This window comes from Anomaloglossus baeobatrachus, unplaced genomic scaffold, assembly GCF_048569485.1.
Source record: "Anomaloglossus baeobatrachus isolate aAnoBae1 unplaced genomic scaffold, aAnoBae1.hap1 Scaffold_41, whole genome shotgun sequence".
Lineage (NCBI taxonomy): Eukaryota > Metazoa > Chordata > Amphibia > Anura > Aromobatidae > Anomaloglossus > Anomaloglossus baeobatrachus.
Window position 1 is genome coordinate 747,716 of NW_027443435.1, and position 15,001 is coordinate 762,716.

The window sequence follows — 15,001 nt, forward strand, 5'->3', positions numbered from 1 at the left end:
TCCTCCATATATTATACTGCACCCCATAGTCCTCCATATATTATACTGCACTCCATAGTCCTCCATATATTATAATGCAGCCACCATAGTCCTGCATGTATTATAATGTAGCCCATAGCTTTCCATGTATTACAATACAGACCCCATAGTCCTCAATGTATTCTACTGAACTCCATAGTCCTCCATATATTGTACAGCACCCCATAGTCTTCCATATATTATAATGCACCCTCCATAGTCCAAGTGTAAGGTAACCCCATTAGTCCATATAATATAACGCAGTCCCCATAGTCCTTCATATTGTATTATTGACAACAAAGTCCTCCCTCCATGTATTATAATGCAGCCCCATGGGCCATGTATATGGTAACCCCATTAGTCCTCATATAGCAGAACTATAGTCCTATATGTATTATAATGCAGCCCCATAGTTCTTCATATTGTATTATGCAGCCCCATAGTCCTCCATGTATAATGCACCCCTATAGTCCATGTACAGTTAGGTCCAGAAATATTTGGACAGTGACACAAGTTTTGTTATTTTAGCTGTTTACAAAAACATGTTCAGAAATACAATTATATATATATAATATGGGCTGAAAGTGCACACTCCCAGCTGCAATATGAGAGTTTTCACATCCAAATCGGGGAAGGGGTTTAGGAATCATAGCTCTGTAATGCATAGCCTCCTTTTTCAAGGGACCAAAAGTAATTGGACAAGGGACTCTAAGGGCTGCAATTAACTCTGAAGGCGTCTCCCTCGTTAAACTGTAATCAATGAAGTAGTTAAAAGGTCTGGGGTTGATTACAGGTGTGTGGTTTTGCATTTGGAAGCTGTTGCTGTGACCAGACAACATGCGGTCTAAGGAACTCTCAATTGAGGTGAAGCAGAACATCCTGAGGCTGAAAAAAAAGAAAAAATCCATCAGAGAGATAGCAGACATGCTTGGACTAGCAAAATCAACAGTCGGGTACATTCTGAGCAAAAAGGAATTGACTGGTGAGCTTGGGAACTCAAAAAGGCCTGGGCGTCCACGGATGACAACAGTGGTGGATGATCGCTGCATACTTTCTTTGGTGAAGAAGAACCCATTCACAACATCAACTGAAGTCCAGAACACTCTCAGGGAAGTAGGTGTATCTGTCTCTAAGTCAACAGTAAAGAGAAGACTCCATGAAAGTAAATACAAAGGGTTCACATCTAGATGCAAACCATTCATCAATTCCAAAAATAGACAGGCCAGAGTTAAATTTGCTGAAAAACACCTCATGAAGCCAGCTCAGTTCTGGAAAAGTATTCTATGGACAGATGAGACAAAGATCAACCTGTACCAGAATGATGGGAAGAAAAAAGTTTGGAGAAGAAAGGGAACGGCACATGATCCAAGGCACACCACATCCTCTGTAAAACATGGTGGAGGCAACGTGATGGCATGGGCATGCATGGCTTTCAATGGCACTGGGTCACTTGTGTTTATTGATGACATAACAGCAGACAAGAGTAGCCGGATGAATTCTGAAGTGTACCGGGATATACTTTCAGCCCAGATTCAGCCAAATGCCGCAAAGTTGATCGGACGGCGCTTCATAGTACAGATGGACAATGACCCCAAGCATACAGCCAAAGCTACCCAGGAGTTCATGAGTGCAAAAAAGTGGAACATTCTGCAATGGCCAAGTCAATCACCAGATCTTAACCCAATTGAGCATGCATTTCACTTGCTCAAATCCAGACTTAAGACGGAAAGACCCACAAACAAACAAGACCTGAATGCTGCGGCTGTAAAGGCCTGGCAAAGCATTAAGAAGGAGGACACCCAGCGTTTGGTGATGTCCATGGGTTCCAGACTTAAGGCAGTGATTGCCTCCAAAGGATTCGCAACAAAATATTGAAAATAAAAATATTTTGTTTGGGTTTGGTTTATTTGTCCAATTACTTTTGACCTCCTAAAATGTGGAGTGTTTGTAAAGAAATGTGTACAATTACTACAATTTCTATCAGATATTTTTGTTCAAACCTTCAAATTAAACGTTACAATCTGCACTTGAATTCTGTTGTAGAGATTTCATTTCAAATCCAATGTGATGGAATGCAGAGCCCAACTCGCGAAAATTGTGTCACTGTCCAAATATTTCTGGACCTAACTGTATAAGGTATCCTCATTAGTCCTCCATATAATGCAGCCCCCATAATCCTATATGTATCATAATACACCCCATAGTCCTTCATATTGTATTATAAAGCCCCATAGTCCTCCATGTATAATGCACCCCTCTAGTCCATGTAAAAGGGATCTTTCATATAGTATTATGCACCCCTTATATTCCTCCATATAATAGTATGCACCCCTTATATTCTGCCATATACTAGTATGCAGCCCCCATATAGTGCACCACCATATTGTGTGCCGCAATATAATCTTGTGCACCAACATATAGTTATATGAAGCCGACATATACTTTTTTGCAACCCCCATATGGTAGTATGCACCCTCATAGTCCTCTGGCCATCCTGATTAAATACACAAATACACTCACTTCTCCTCATTCCCCCACTGTCCGGTCTCCTCAGCGTGTGTCCACTGTTCTGCCGCTCTGACATTTTAGCACAGCGGTGCACAGTAGTGACGTCACCGCGCTCCTCTGTGCTGACACATCAGAGCGTCACAGACACAGCGGGAGAATGATGAGAAAGGGAGTGCTCTGCTCCTTCTCTCATCATTGATTTTAATTTGTATTGGCATCTGTGATGCCGATATATAAATGTAAGTGTGATCCTCGGCAGGGGGCCCGTGGAAGGGGAGGAGGGCCGGTGCCAGCGCTAGCATCGGGCCCCCCTGACTCATGGGCCCCATGGCGGTCATGTTGCCTGCCTCTATTGGTGGTATGCCACTGGTGGAGGCTACAGGGAGATCATCAAAAAATCCACTCTAATCTAGCCGGCTCACCAGTGAATCATCTAGAATGGAGTTGCTAAAATGAGGTCCTCAAAAAATCCACTTCAATCCAATGTTGTAAATTCTGACGACTCTGTTGGCTGCGCTCTGTTAGGCTATGTGCGCACTTTGCAGATTTGGTGCAGAAATGTTCTCCATGAAATCTGCATCTTCTGACAGAAAAATGCACCAAAAAACACATGCGTTTTGGTAGGTTTTTGTGCCATACGTGTTTCTCAATGTAATCAATGGATTGAAGGGCTAAAAAGTACAGGAAAAACCGCACTAATAATTCACAAGATGTACAGTGCTGGCCAAAAGTATTGGCACCCCTGCAATTCAGTGTACTCCGTTTCTTCCTGAAAATGATTGCAATCACAAATTCTTTGGTATTATTATCTTCATTTAATTTGTCTTCAATGAAAAAAAAAATAAAAAAAAAATTTGTCATAAAGCCAAATTGGATATAATTCCACACCAAACATAAAAAAGGGGGGGACACAAAAGTATTGGCACTGTTTGAAAAATCATGTGATGTTTCTCTAATTTTTGTAATTAACAGCACCTGTAACTTACCTGTGGCACCTAACAGGTGTTGGCAATAACTAAATCACACTTGCAGCCAGATGACATGGATTAAAGTTGACTCAACCTGTGTCCTTGTGTGCACCACATTGAGCATGGAGAAAAGAAATAAGACCATAGAACTGTCTGAGGACTTGAGAATCCAAATTGTGAGGAAGCATGAGCAATCTCAAGGCTACAAGTCCATCTCCAAAGACCTGAAAGTTCCTGTGTCTATGGTGCGCAGTGTCATCAAGAGGTTTAAATCCCATGGCACTGTGGCTAACCTCCCTAGATGTGGAAGGAACAGAAACTTTGACAAGAGATTTCAACACAAGATTGTGCAGATAGTGGATAAAGAACCTCAACTAACATCCAAACAAGTTCAAGCTGCCCTGCAGTCCGAGGGTACAGCAGTGTCAACCCGTACTATCCGTCGGCATCTGAATGAAAAGGGACTGTATGGTAGGATACCCAGGAAGACCCTACTTCTTACCATGAGACATAAAAAATCCAGGCTGGAGTTTGCCAAAACTTACCTGAGAAAGCCTAAAACGTTTTGGAAGAATGTTCTCTGGTCAGATGAGACAAAAGTAGAGCTTTTTGGGAAAAGCCATCAACATAGAGTTTACAGGGAAAAAAAAAAGGCATTCAAAGAAAAGAACACGGTCCCTACAGTCAAACATGGCAGAGGTTCCCTGATGTTTTGGGGTTGCTTTGCTGCCTCAGGCACTGGACTGCTTGACCGTGTGCATATATACAGTCAGGGCCAGAAATATTTGAACAGTGACATAAGTTTTGTTATTTTAGCTGTTTACAAAAACATGTTCAGAAATACAATTATATATATAATATGGGCTGAAAGTGCACACTCCCAACTGCAATATGAGAGTTTTCACATCCAAATCGGAGAAAGGGTTTAGGAATCAAAGCTCTGTAATGCATAGCCTCCTCTTTTTCAAGGGACCAAAAGTAATTGGACAAGGGACTCTAAGGGCTGCAATTAACTCTGAAGGAGTCTCCCTCGTTAACCTGTAATCACTGAAGTAGTTAAAAGGTCTGGGGTTGATTACAGGTGTGTGGTTTTAAATTTGGAAGCTGTTGCTGTGACCAGACAACATGCGGTCTAAGGAACTCTCAATTGAGGTGAAGCAGAACATCCTGAGGCTGAAAAAAAAGAAAAAATCCATCAGAGAGATAGCAGACATGCTTGGAGTAGCAAAATCAACAGTAGGGTACATTCTGAGAAAAAAGGAATTGACTGGTGAGCTTGGGAACTCAAAAAGGCCTGGGCGTCCACGGATGACAACAGTGGTGGATGATCGCTGCATACTTTCTTTGGTGAAGAAGAGCCCGTTCACAACATCAACTGAAGTCCAGAACACTCTCAGTGAAGTAGGTGTATCTGTCTCTAAGTCAACAGTAAAGAGAAGACTCCATGAAAGTAAATACAAAGGGTTCACATCTAGATGCAAACCATTCATCAATTTCAAAAATAGACAGGCCAGAGTTAAATTTGCTGAAAAACACCTCATGAAGCCAGCTCCATTCTGGAAAAGTATTCTATGGACAGATGAGACAAAGATCAACCTGTACCAGAATGATGGGAAGAAAAAAGTTTGGAGAAGAAAGGGAACGGCACATGATCCAAGGCACACCACAGCCTCTGTAAAACATGGTGGAGGCAACGTGATGGCATGGGCATGCATGGCTTTCAATGGCACTGGGTCACTTGTGTTTATTGATGACATAACAGCAGACAAGAGTAGCCGGATGAATTCTGAAGTGTACCGGGATATACTTTCAGCCCAGATTCAGCCAAATGCCGCAAAGTTGATCGGACGGCGCTTCATAGTACATATGGACAATGACCCCAAGCATACAGCCAAAGCTACCCAGGAGTTCATGAGTGCAAAAAAGTGGAACATTCTGCAATGGCCAAGTCAATCACCAGATCTTAACCCAATTGAGCATGCATTTCACTTGCTCAAATCCAGACTTAAGACGGAAAGACCCACAAACAAGCAAGACCTGAAGGCTGCGGCTGTAAAGGCCTGGCAAAGCATTAAGAAGGAGGAAACCCAGCGTTTGGTGATGTCTATGGGTTCCAGACTTAAGGCAGTGATTGCCTCCAAAGGATTCGCAACAAAATATTGAAAATAAAAATATTTTGTTTGGGTTTGGTTTATTTGTCCAATTACTTTTGACCTCCTAAAATGTGGAGTGTTTGTAAAGAAATGTGTACAATTCCTACCATTTCTATCAGATATTTTTGTTCAAACTTTAAAGAAGGGAATTTTGTTACTTACCGTAAATTCCTTTTCTTCTAGCTCTTATTGGGAGACCCAGGCGATTGGGGTATAGCTGCTGCCCTCTGGAGGCCACACAAAGCACTACACTAAAAAGTGCAAGGCCCCTCCCCCTCTGGCTATACCCCCCCGTGGTATCACGGGTTCTCCAGTTTTAGTGCCAAAGCAAGAAGGAGGAAGCCAATAACTGGTTTAAACAAATTAACTCCGAATAACGTCGGAGAACTGAAAAACCGTTCAACATGAACAACATGTGTACCCGCAAACAACCAAGAAATCCCGAAGGACAACAGGGCGGGTGCTGGGTCTCCCAATAAGAGCTAGAAGAAAAGGAATTTACGGTAAGTAACAAAATTCCCTTCTTCTTCAGCGCTCTATTGGGAGACCCAGACGATTGGGACGTCCAAAAGCTGTCCCTGGGTGGGTAAAGAGATACCTCATGTTAGAGCTGCAAAACAGCCCTCCCCTACGGGGATGTCACTGCCGCCCGCAGGACTCTTCTACCTAAGCTGGCATCCGCCGAAGCATAGGTATGCACCTGAAAATGTTTGGTGAAAGTGTGCAGACTCGACCAGGTAGTTGCCTGGCACACCTGTTGAGCCGAAGCCTGGTGTCGTAGCGCCCAGGACGCACTCACGGCTCTGGTTGAATGGGCTTTCAGCCCTGAAAGAACCGGAAGCCCTGCAAAACGGTAGGCTTCCAGAATTGGTTCTTTGATCCATCGAGCCAGGGTGGCTTTAGAAGCCTGCAACCTCTTGCGCGTACCAGCGACAAGGGCATCGGAACGGCGTACGGGCGCCGTGCGTGAAATGTAGATTCTGAGTGCTCTCACCAGATCTAGCAAACGTAAATCATTCTCATACCGGTGAACCGGATGAGTGCAAAAGGACGGTAAGGAGATATCCTGATTAAGATGAAACGAGGATACTACCTTAGGGAGAAACTCCGGAATGATGCGCAGCACTACCTTGTCCTGGTGAAAACACCAGGAAGAGAGCCTTGGATGACAGAGCTGCCAGCTCAGACACTCGCCGAAGCGATGTGATCGCAACGAGAAACGCCACCTTCTGTGACAGGCGAGAAAAAGAAACTTCCTTCAGAGGCTCGAAAGGCGGCTTCTGGAGAGCAACTAGAACCCTGTTCAGATCCCATGGATCCAACGGCCCCTTGTACGGGGGTACGATATGACAAACCCCCTGCGGGAACGTGCGCACCTTAGAAAGACGTGCTAGACGCTTCTGAAAGAACACGGATAGTGCTGAGACTTGCCCTTTGAGGGAGTCTAGCGACAAGCCCTTTTCTAACTCCTATTGTAGGAAGGAAAGAAAGATAGGCAATGCAAATGGCCAGGGAGACACTCCCTGAGTAGAGCACCAGATTAAGAAAACCTTCCACGTACTGTGGTAGATCTTAGCAGACGTGGGCTTCCTAGCCTGTCTCATGGTGGCAACGACCCCTTGGGATAATCCTGAAGACGCTAGGATCCAGGACACACAAGCCACACAGTCAGGTTCAGGGCCGCAGAATTCCGATGGAGAAAACGGCCCTTGAGACAGTAAGTCTGGTCGGTCTGGTAGTGACCCCGGTCGGCCGACCGTGAGATGCCACAGAACCGGGTACCACGATCTCCTCGGCCAGTCTGGTGCGACGAGTATGACGCGGCTGCAATCGGATCTGATTTTTGCGCAGTACTCTGGGCAAGAGTGCCAGAGGTGGAAACACATATGTGAGCCGGAACTGCGACCAATCTTGCACTAAGGCGTCTGCCGCCAGAGCTCTGTGATCGCGCGATCGTGCCATAAATGCCGGGACCTTGTTGGTGTGCCGAGACGCCATTAGGTCGACGTCCGGCCCCCCCCCAGCGGCAACAGATTTCCTGAAACACGTCCGGGTGAAGGGACCATTCCCCCGCGTCCATGCCCTGGCGACTGAGGAAGCCTGCTTCCCAGTTTTCTACGCCCGAGATGTGAACTGCGGATATGGTGGATGCTGTGTCCTCCACCCACATGAGGATTCGCCGGACTTCCTGGAAGGCTGCTGACTGCGTGTCCCTCCTTGGTGGTTGATGTATGCCACCGCTGTGGAGATGTCCGACTGGATTCGGATCTGCTCCCTTCTAGCCACTTTTGGAAAGCTAATAGGGTAAGATACCCTGCCCCGATTTCCAGCACATCGAACTGAAGGGTGGACTCCTGCTGAGTCCACGTCCCCTGAGCCATGTGGCGGAGACAAACTGCTCCCCACCCTGACAGACTCGTATCTGTCGTGACCACTGCCCAGGATGGGGGCTATGGCAATGAGGTGGGAATAAGCCACTATTGCAGAGAGTCCTCGGCCGTCAGGGAAAGGGAGACTTCCCGTCCAGGGAGGTTGACTGCCCATCCCATTTGCGGAGAATGTCCGATTGCCGTTGGCGCAGATGAAACTGCGCAAAGAGAACTGCCTCGATGGCTGCCACCATCTTCCTTAGGAAGTGCATGAGGCGCCTTAAGGGGTGCGACTGGCCTTGAAGGAGAGACTGCACCTCTGACCACAGTGAACACTGCTGGTTCAGCGGAAGCTTCACTATGGCTAATAGAGTATGAAACTCCATGCCGAGATACGTTAGTGATTGAGTCGGAGACAGATTTGACCTTGCCAAATTGATGATCCACCCGAAAGTCTGGAGAGTCTCCAGCGTAACATTCAGGGTGCGTTGGCATGCCTCGAGGGAGGTTGCTTTGACGAGTAGATCGTCCAAGTACGGAATCACTCCGTGAGAGTGCAAGACTGCTACCACTGCTGCCATGACCTTGGTGCCCCCCCGTGGGGCTGTCGCCAGACTGAATGGCAGAGCTACGAACAGAAGATGTTCGTCTCCTATCACAAAACGTAGAAAACGTTGGTGCTCCGTAGCAATTGGCACGTGGAGATAGGCATCTTTGATGTCTGTTGAGGCAAGGAAGTCTCCTTGAGACATTGAGGCAATGACGGATCGGAGGGATCCCATCCGGAACCGCCTGGCGTTCGCATGCTCGTTGAGCAGTTTCAGAACCAGAACAGGACGGAAGGAACCGTCCATTTTTGGAGCCACAAAGAGATTGGAGTACAAACCCTCGCCCTCGTTCCTGAGGGGGGACAGGGATCACCACTCCTTCTGCTCTTAGAGCGTCCACCGCCTGCAGCAGGGCATCTGCTCGGTGGAGAGGTGGGGCCGTTCTGAAGAATGGAGTCGGAGGACGAGAACAGAACACTGTCCTGTGCACGTGAGCACAATGTCCGTCACCCACCGGTCTGTGACCTGTGGCAGCTAAATGTCGCCAAAGGCGGGGGAGTCTGCCATCAACCGCGGATGCGGAGAGAGGGAGAGAGCTGAGAGTCATGAGGAGACCGCCTTGGTAGCGGTTCCTCCGGCTGCCTTCTTTGGGCGTGATTGAGCCCGGCCGGAATCTGAGCCCGTCTGAGGTTTTGTAGCCCTTTTGCACGAGGACAATTGGGACCTGCCCGAGCTTGGGAAGGACCGAAACCTCGACTGTACTTTAGGACAGCATTAATAGGGTAAGTCGCAGTGCAGACATTGCGGAGTTACGGACGCCTCTGCGGTACAGATGTACATGTGCTCAAGGCCAGCTGCGCAAGAACCGCTGAAAAGGTTAGGTTGCCTATACGGCTGTGAATGCCGGAGCAACCGACACGCCGATAGCCTCCTAGACAGATTTCAACCAGAGTCCATCTGTCTGTGAATGGCATCTTTAAGTGAAGCCCCATCTCCAGTGCAACTATGGCTCTATATGCAAGCCTGGAGATTGGAGAATCCACCTTTGGACCCTGGGTCCAGCGCTGACCACGTCAGGGGAAAAAAGGGATAACGTGTATCCTAAAAACGTTTGGAGAAGACGCTTATCTGGTAAGCGTGGTGTTCCTGGACTGCTTCTCTGAAGTCAGCGTGGCCAGAAAAATACTCAATATCTGCGTGAGACACTGAAAAGGAACTTCTCCTGTTCGTCTCCTATCTCCACTGGGGGAGCTGAGGGAGGAAGATCCAACCTTCCATTGGTGGACGGTATAGGATCATTCCGTATGGCGTTACCACCCGGTGTATCCGGATTGAGAGCGATGTCAGTATCAAAGCCCTGAAGAGCTGCCTTTTGTTCAAGTAGATTGCCCATGGGTGCAAGTCTCTAAATTATGACTACTCCGTCCCTGTCCATGGACAGGGTTGACAGGAGGTTTCTTTGGCCACAACTAGTAGAGCCCCGGCAGACGAAGTGCTAGAGACCCCGGCAGACGACGTGCTACAGGGGAGCATGCACACAATGGGACGGTGTCATGAACAGCATCCCATGTAGTAAAAACAGCACTGAAAACTGTGTTGCTTTTTTGCCACTGCCGACTAGCTATCTAGAAGTATATAGCCAAGATTGGTGACCGTACATTGCAATGTATAGCATACAGGCATAAAGTACAAAAGACCACTGCAGCACAAGCAATACAAGCAGCATAGAAGCCTGTGCCCTGGCACCCCTGCTCTTCTGCTGCTGTATACTAGTCATCTAGGGGAATATAGCCCAGAAGAGTGACCCTACAGTGCAATGTATAGCATACAAGCACAAGTACAAATGAACACTGCAGCACATGCAATACAAGCAGCATAGAAGCCTGTGCCCTGGCACCCCAGCTCTTCTGCTGCTGTAGACTAGTCATCTCGGGGAATATAGCCCAGAAGAGTGACCATACAGTGCAATGTATAGCATACAAGCACAAGTACAAATGCACACTGCAGCCCATGCAATACAAGCAGCATAGAAAAAAAACCTGTGCCCCAGCACCCTTGGTTTTCTGCTGCTGTAGTCTAGCCATTCCAGAAGAATATAGCTAAGACTAGCGACTGTACAGTGCAAGCATATCAGCATAAACACAAATGAACACCTCAGTCGTGCAAAACAAGCAGCCTAGAAAGCCTGTGCTTTAGCACACCTGCTTTCCTGCTGCTGATGAGTCGCTCGCCAAGCGGGCATATAGCGACCTATGCAGTTAAAAACAACACATGTATACACTGCATATCTATTGTGGTCAGCACTATGTGTGTCCTTACCGCCCGCCTATAAGCGGGTGTATGAACGCCACTGTCCTGCCTTGGTGCCCCGAGCTCTGTAATGGCTGCCGGCTTCTTCCCCAGCTCGTGTGAGGAGGGGCGGGCCGTGGGCGTGCCCCCAAGGCAGAGCGGGAATCCGGCGCCCGACAGTGTGCAGTGAGAGGGCTGGAGCATGTAAAAAGGCTCCAGCCCTCGGCGCTGCTGATTGTTCAGCGCCTGTCCCCTTCCCTGAGTGACAGGGAGGGGGCGGGGAACGAAGCGGCACTAGGCCGCAGAAGCCGGGGACTGGAGTTATAAGCGCCGCCGCCGTAAAAGCGCGGTCGGCGCCCAGTCCCCGGCGAACTACAAGTCCCAGCCGCGCCGCCGCTCCCGGAGCGTCCGGCGCGGTAGTTCCCAAAACACAAAGTCACTCAGCAAGGCTGCAGTGACTGTAACCCTTTACTGTCCCCGGCGCACTAGCACACCCAGCAAGTCTGGAGTGTGCTGTGCCTGTGTGTACGGGGACACAGAGTACCTGTAATGGTGCAGGGCCATGTCCCTGAACGGTACTCCAGCTCCGTATCCAGCAGGTTCAAATGGGTCTGTGGATGGAGCCCGGCATCAGAGCTTTGAGGCCGGCAGGATCCCACTTCCACAGAGCCCCTCAGGGGGATGTGGAAGGAAAACAGCATGTGGGCTCCAGCCTCCGTACCAGCAATAGGTACCTCAACCTTACAACACCATCCAGGGGTGAGAAGGGAGCATGCTGGGGACACTATATGTGTCCTCTTTTCTTCCATCCGAAATAGTCAGCAGCTACTGCTGACTAAAATCTGTGGAGCTATGCGTGGATGTCTGACCTCCTTCGCACACAAAGCTAAAACTGGAGAACCCGTGATACCACGGGGGGGTATAGCCAGAGGGGGAGGGGCCTTGCACTTTTTAGTGTAGTGCTTTGTGTGGCCTCCAGAGGGCAGCAGCTATACCCCAATCGTCTGGGTCTCCCAATAGAGCGCTGAAGAAATTAAACGTTACAATCTGCACTTGAATTCTGTTGTAGAGATTTCATTTCAAATCCAATGTGGTGGCATGCAGAGCCCAACTCGCGAAAATTGTGTCACTGTCCAAATATTTCTGGACCTAACTGTATCTAGTGTCACCAAGGACAGCTGCATAGTGCTCCTTACATAGCGCTCTGCACAACCCATACCAGCAATGCTCTGCCACATGGCCGCCTTCAATTATCTGCTGAATGCACGCCCGCCCACAATGCTCTATCACATGCCCATCCCCCCAATGCTCTGCTGCACGTATGCCCTCTTCATGCTTTGCCACACAAATGCCCCTCAATGCTCTGCCGCATGCACGCCCCCCTAATGCTCTGCAGCGTGCACACCTCCCAATGCTCTGCTGTATGCACGTCCCTCAATGACTGTCACTCTTACTCAGTTTGGGGCTCCATGCAAGATCTCGCCTCGTGGGGGTAAGTATAAGTCTGAGAAAGGTCAAGAATCAGCCTAGAATTACGCAGGAGGACCTGGTCAATGACCTGAACAGAACTGGGACCACATTCTTAAATATTACTGTAACACACTATGCCATCATGGATTAAAACTCTGTAGGGCACACAGGGTCCCCATGCTCATGCCAGCACATCCAGGCTCATTTGAATCTTGCAAGTGACCATCTGGATGATCCAGAGAGGCATGGGAGAAGGTCATGTGGTCAAGTGAGACCAAAATAGAATTAGTGGAGGCGACCAGATCAATTATACTCACTAAACTATACCCCCCTGATAGGTAAAATATTGGAGGAATTGCAAAGGTGGCATCACTTACCAATATCCCTTCTGGGTAGATGTCATTTGATCAAAATGATTAGCTTTGCCAGACTCCTATACTCCTTGCAAACCCTACCCCCGATTTTAAAACACTCGGACATAAACAAATTGAAGAAGGAATTTACACACTTTATTTGGACAGGTAAAAGACCCAGAATCGCTGTAGAAAAATTGATGCTATTAAGAAATGAAGGAGGGGTTAATTTCCCAAACATACGGGCTTACAATATCGCCTCTTTGTTCAGGCATGTGGTGGATTGGATGCACGACACGAGTTGTTACTCAAACACACATCTAGAACGACAGTTAGCCGCCACTTGTGACCTAACCGCTCTTATCAACACTAAACAAGCCAAACTGCCACAGTCGGTAAAATCCTCCTTTCTACTAAGGGACACTATAATGTGCTGGAAAATAGTAAGGAAAGCTTTCCAACTCCCCTTCTTGATCTGTAAACATATGCCAATATTTGGCCACCCCGAATTCCCCCAGGGAGCAGAGATCAGGACGTTAATTGGACAGACAAGTGACCATTTACGGAAGGCGGGGAGTATTATGAGTTTAGAGGATAAAAAATGGATGTCTCCACAAGAAATCATGCTCAAATTTCAGATACATAGTAAGCATTTCATGCAGGTCCTGCAGCTCCGGTCTTTCTGTCAATCGAGACTCAGACAGTTAGAAAAGGAAGCTACCTCTCATGCCCTAGATGAAATTATTGGCCAATGCACCCAGATGGTGAGCATTTCCTCACTGTATGGTAACATAAGACACACATTTTTGAAAGCAAGACACAGTAAACTGTTCAGGACATGGGAGAGGTGGACTGGAGATCTGGATATAGCTGAGACAATACTGCAAGGGTGGGAACGGGTGAGAAAATCCATCTTGTGTGAGAGATGGAGGGAGACTTATTTTAAACTCATGCACACAGCGCTGTATGGATTTAACATCCCGCCTTCCCTTAGTTGCCCTGACAGAATTACAGCATGTCCTAAATGTAAGGTGCCCTTTACAAACCTTTGGCACGGGGTGTGGGAATGCACAGAAGTAGTAATACACTGGAAGCGAGTAAGAGACCAGATCCAGGCATGTTGGGGAACAGAACTTCCACAAACGCCACAGGCTTTGCTTTTCCATCAGCTTCGTCCCCCTGAATCTGAATCTCAACTTGGGATAGACAAAGTGAAGATCCCTAGAAATATTCATTTTTAATTGTGGCTTTACGAAATCTTTTTAGCGAGTGGCTTAAACCAAATATTCTATCAGTGGGATCAATAATATCTCAAATGAAACAATTATTAGGGCTGGAATTGCTAGAAGCTGAAAGGAGCAAATAAAAATCAGCAGGGAAAGTTTTTCCGCTGTGGAAACAGTTTATAGGGTTCCACTATAGTCCTCAGGAAATTCTGAAAATAGTCAGTCCTTTTCGCCACACGGAATGGTATTGTCTGGAAGACCTGGGGGGACATTGGGGGCTTTAGGGACATCAGCAATTACTTAATGTGCATTATATGGAATCGGTGGCTGATACCATCACAGAGGCATAATTGTGGAGTGGTTCACATTCTCACTCATTGTTCATTGTTTCTTTGTGTACATGTCTTCTTTTCCTTTTTTTTCTTATAGCTTAAATTAAAAAGGTTGTAACTACCACTATAGTAATCTGCAAGGTACACTGCTCGAACGTTGAGCATATCAGTCATGTACACTGTCTAATTCTTTGAACAAGTTATTGCTTCCCTTTCTGTTATGTTTAAAAATTTAAATTAAAAAAAAAAAGATGTTTTAAAAAAAAATAAAAAAAAAAATATAGAATTAGTATTAGAGCATTGAAGATGGGTCGTGGCTGAGTCTTACAGCATGATGATGACCCGAAACACACAGACAGGGCAACTAAGGACCTGAGCCTAATAGATAATCTTTGGAAGGAACTGAAACTCAATGCAGCCCAGAAACCTAAAAGATCTGGAGATCTATATGGAGGAGTGAACCAAAATCCCTGCTGCAGTGTCTGCAAACTGGGTCAAGAACTGTAGTAAATGTCTGACCTCTGTAACTGTAAACAAAGGTTTCTGTACCAATTGCTAAGTTCTGTATTTCCATTGTATCAAATACTTATTTCATGCAATAAAATGTAAATTCATTATTTAAGAATCATGCAATGTAATTTTCTGTATTGTTTTTTTATTCTGTCAGTTTAATTTATCTACAATAAAAATTACAGCCCTCTCCATTCTTTGCAGGTGGAAAAACTTGCAAAATTGTCCACGTATCAAATTTGAATATTGTAAGAGTA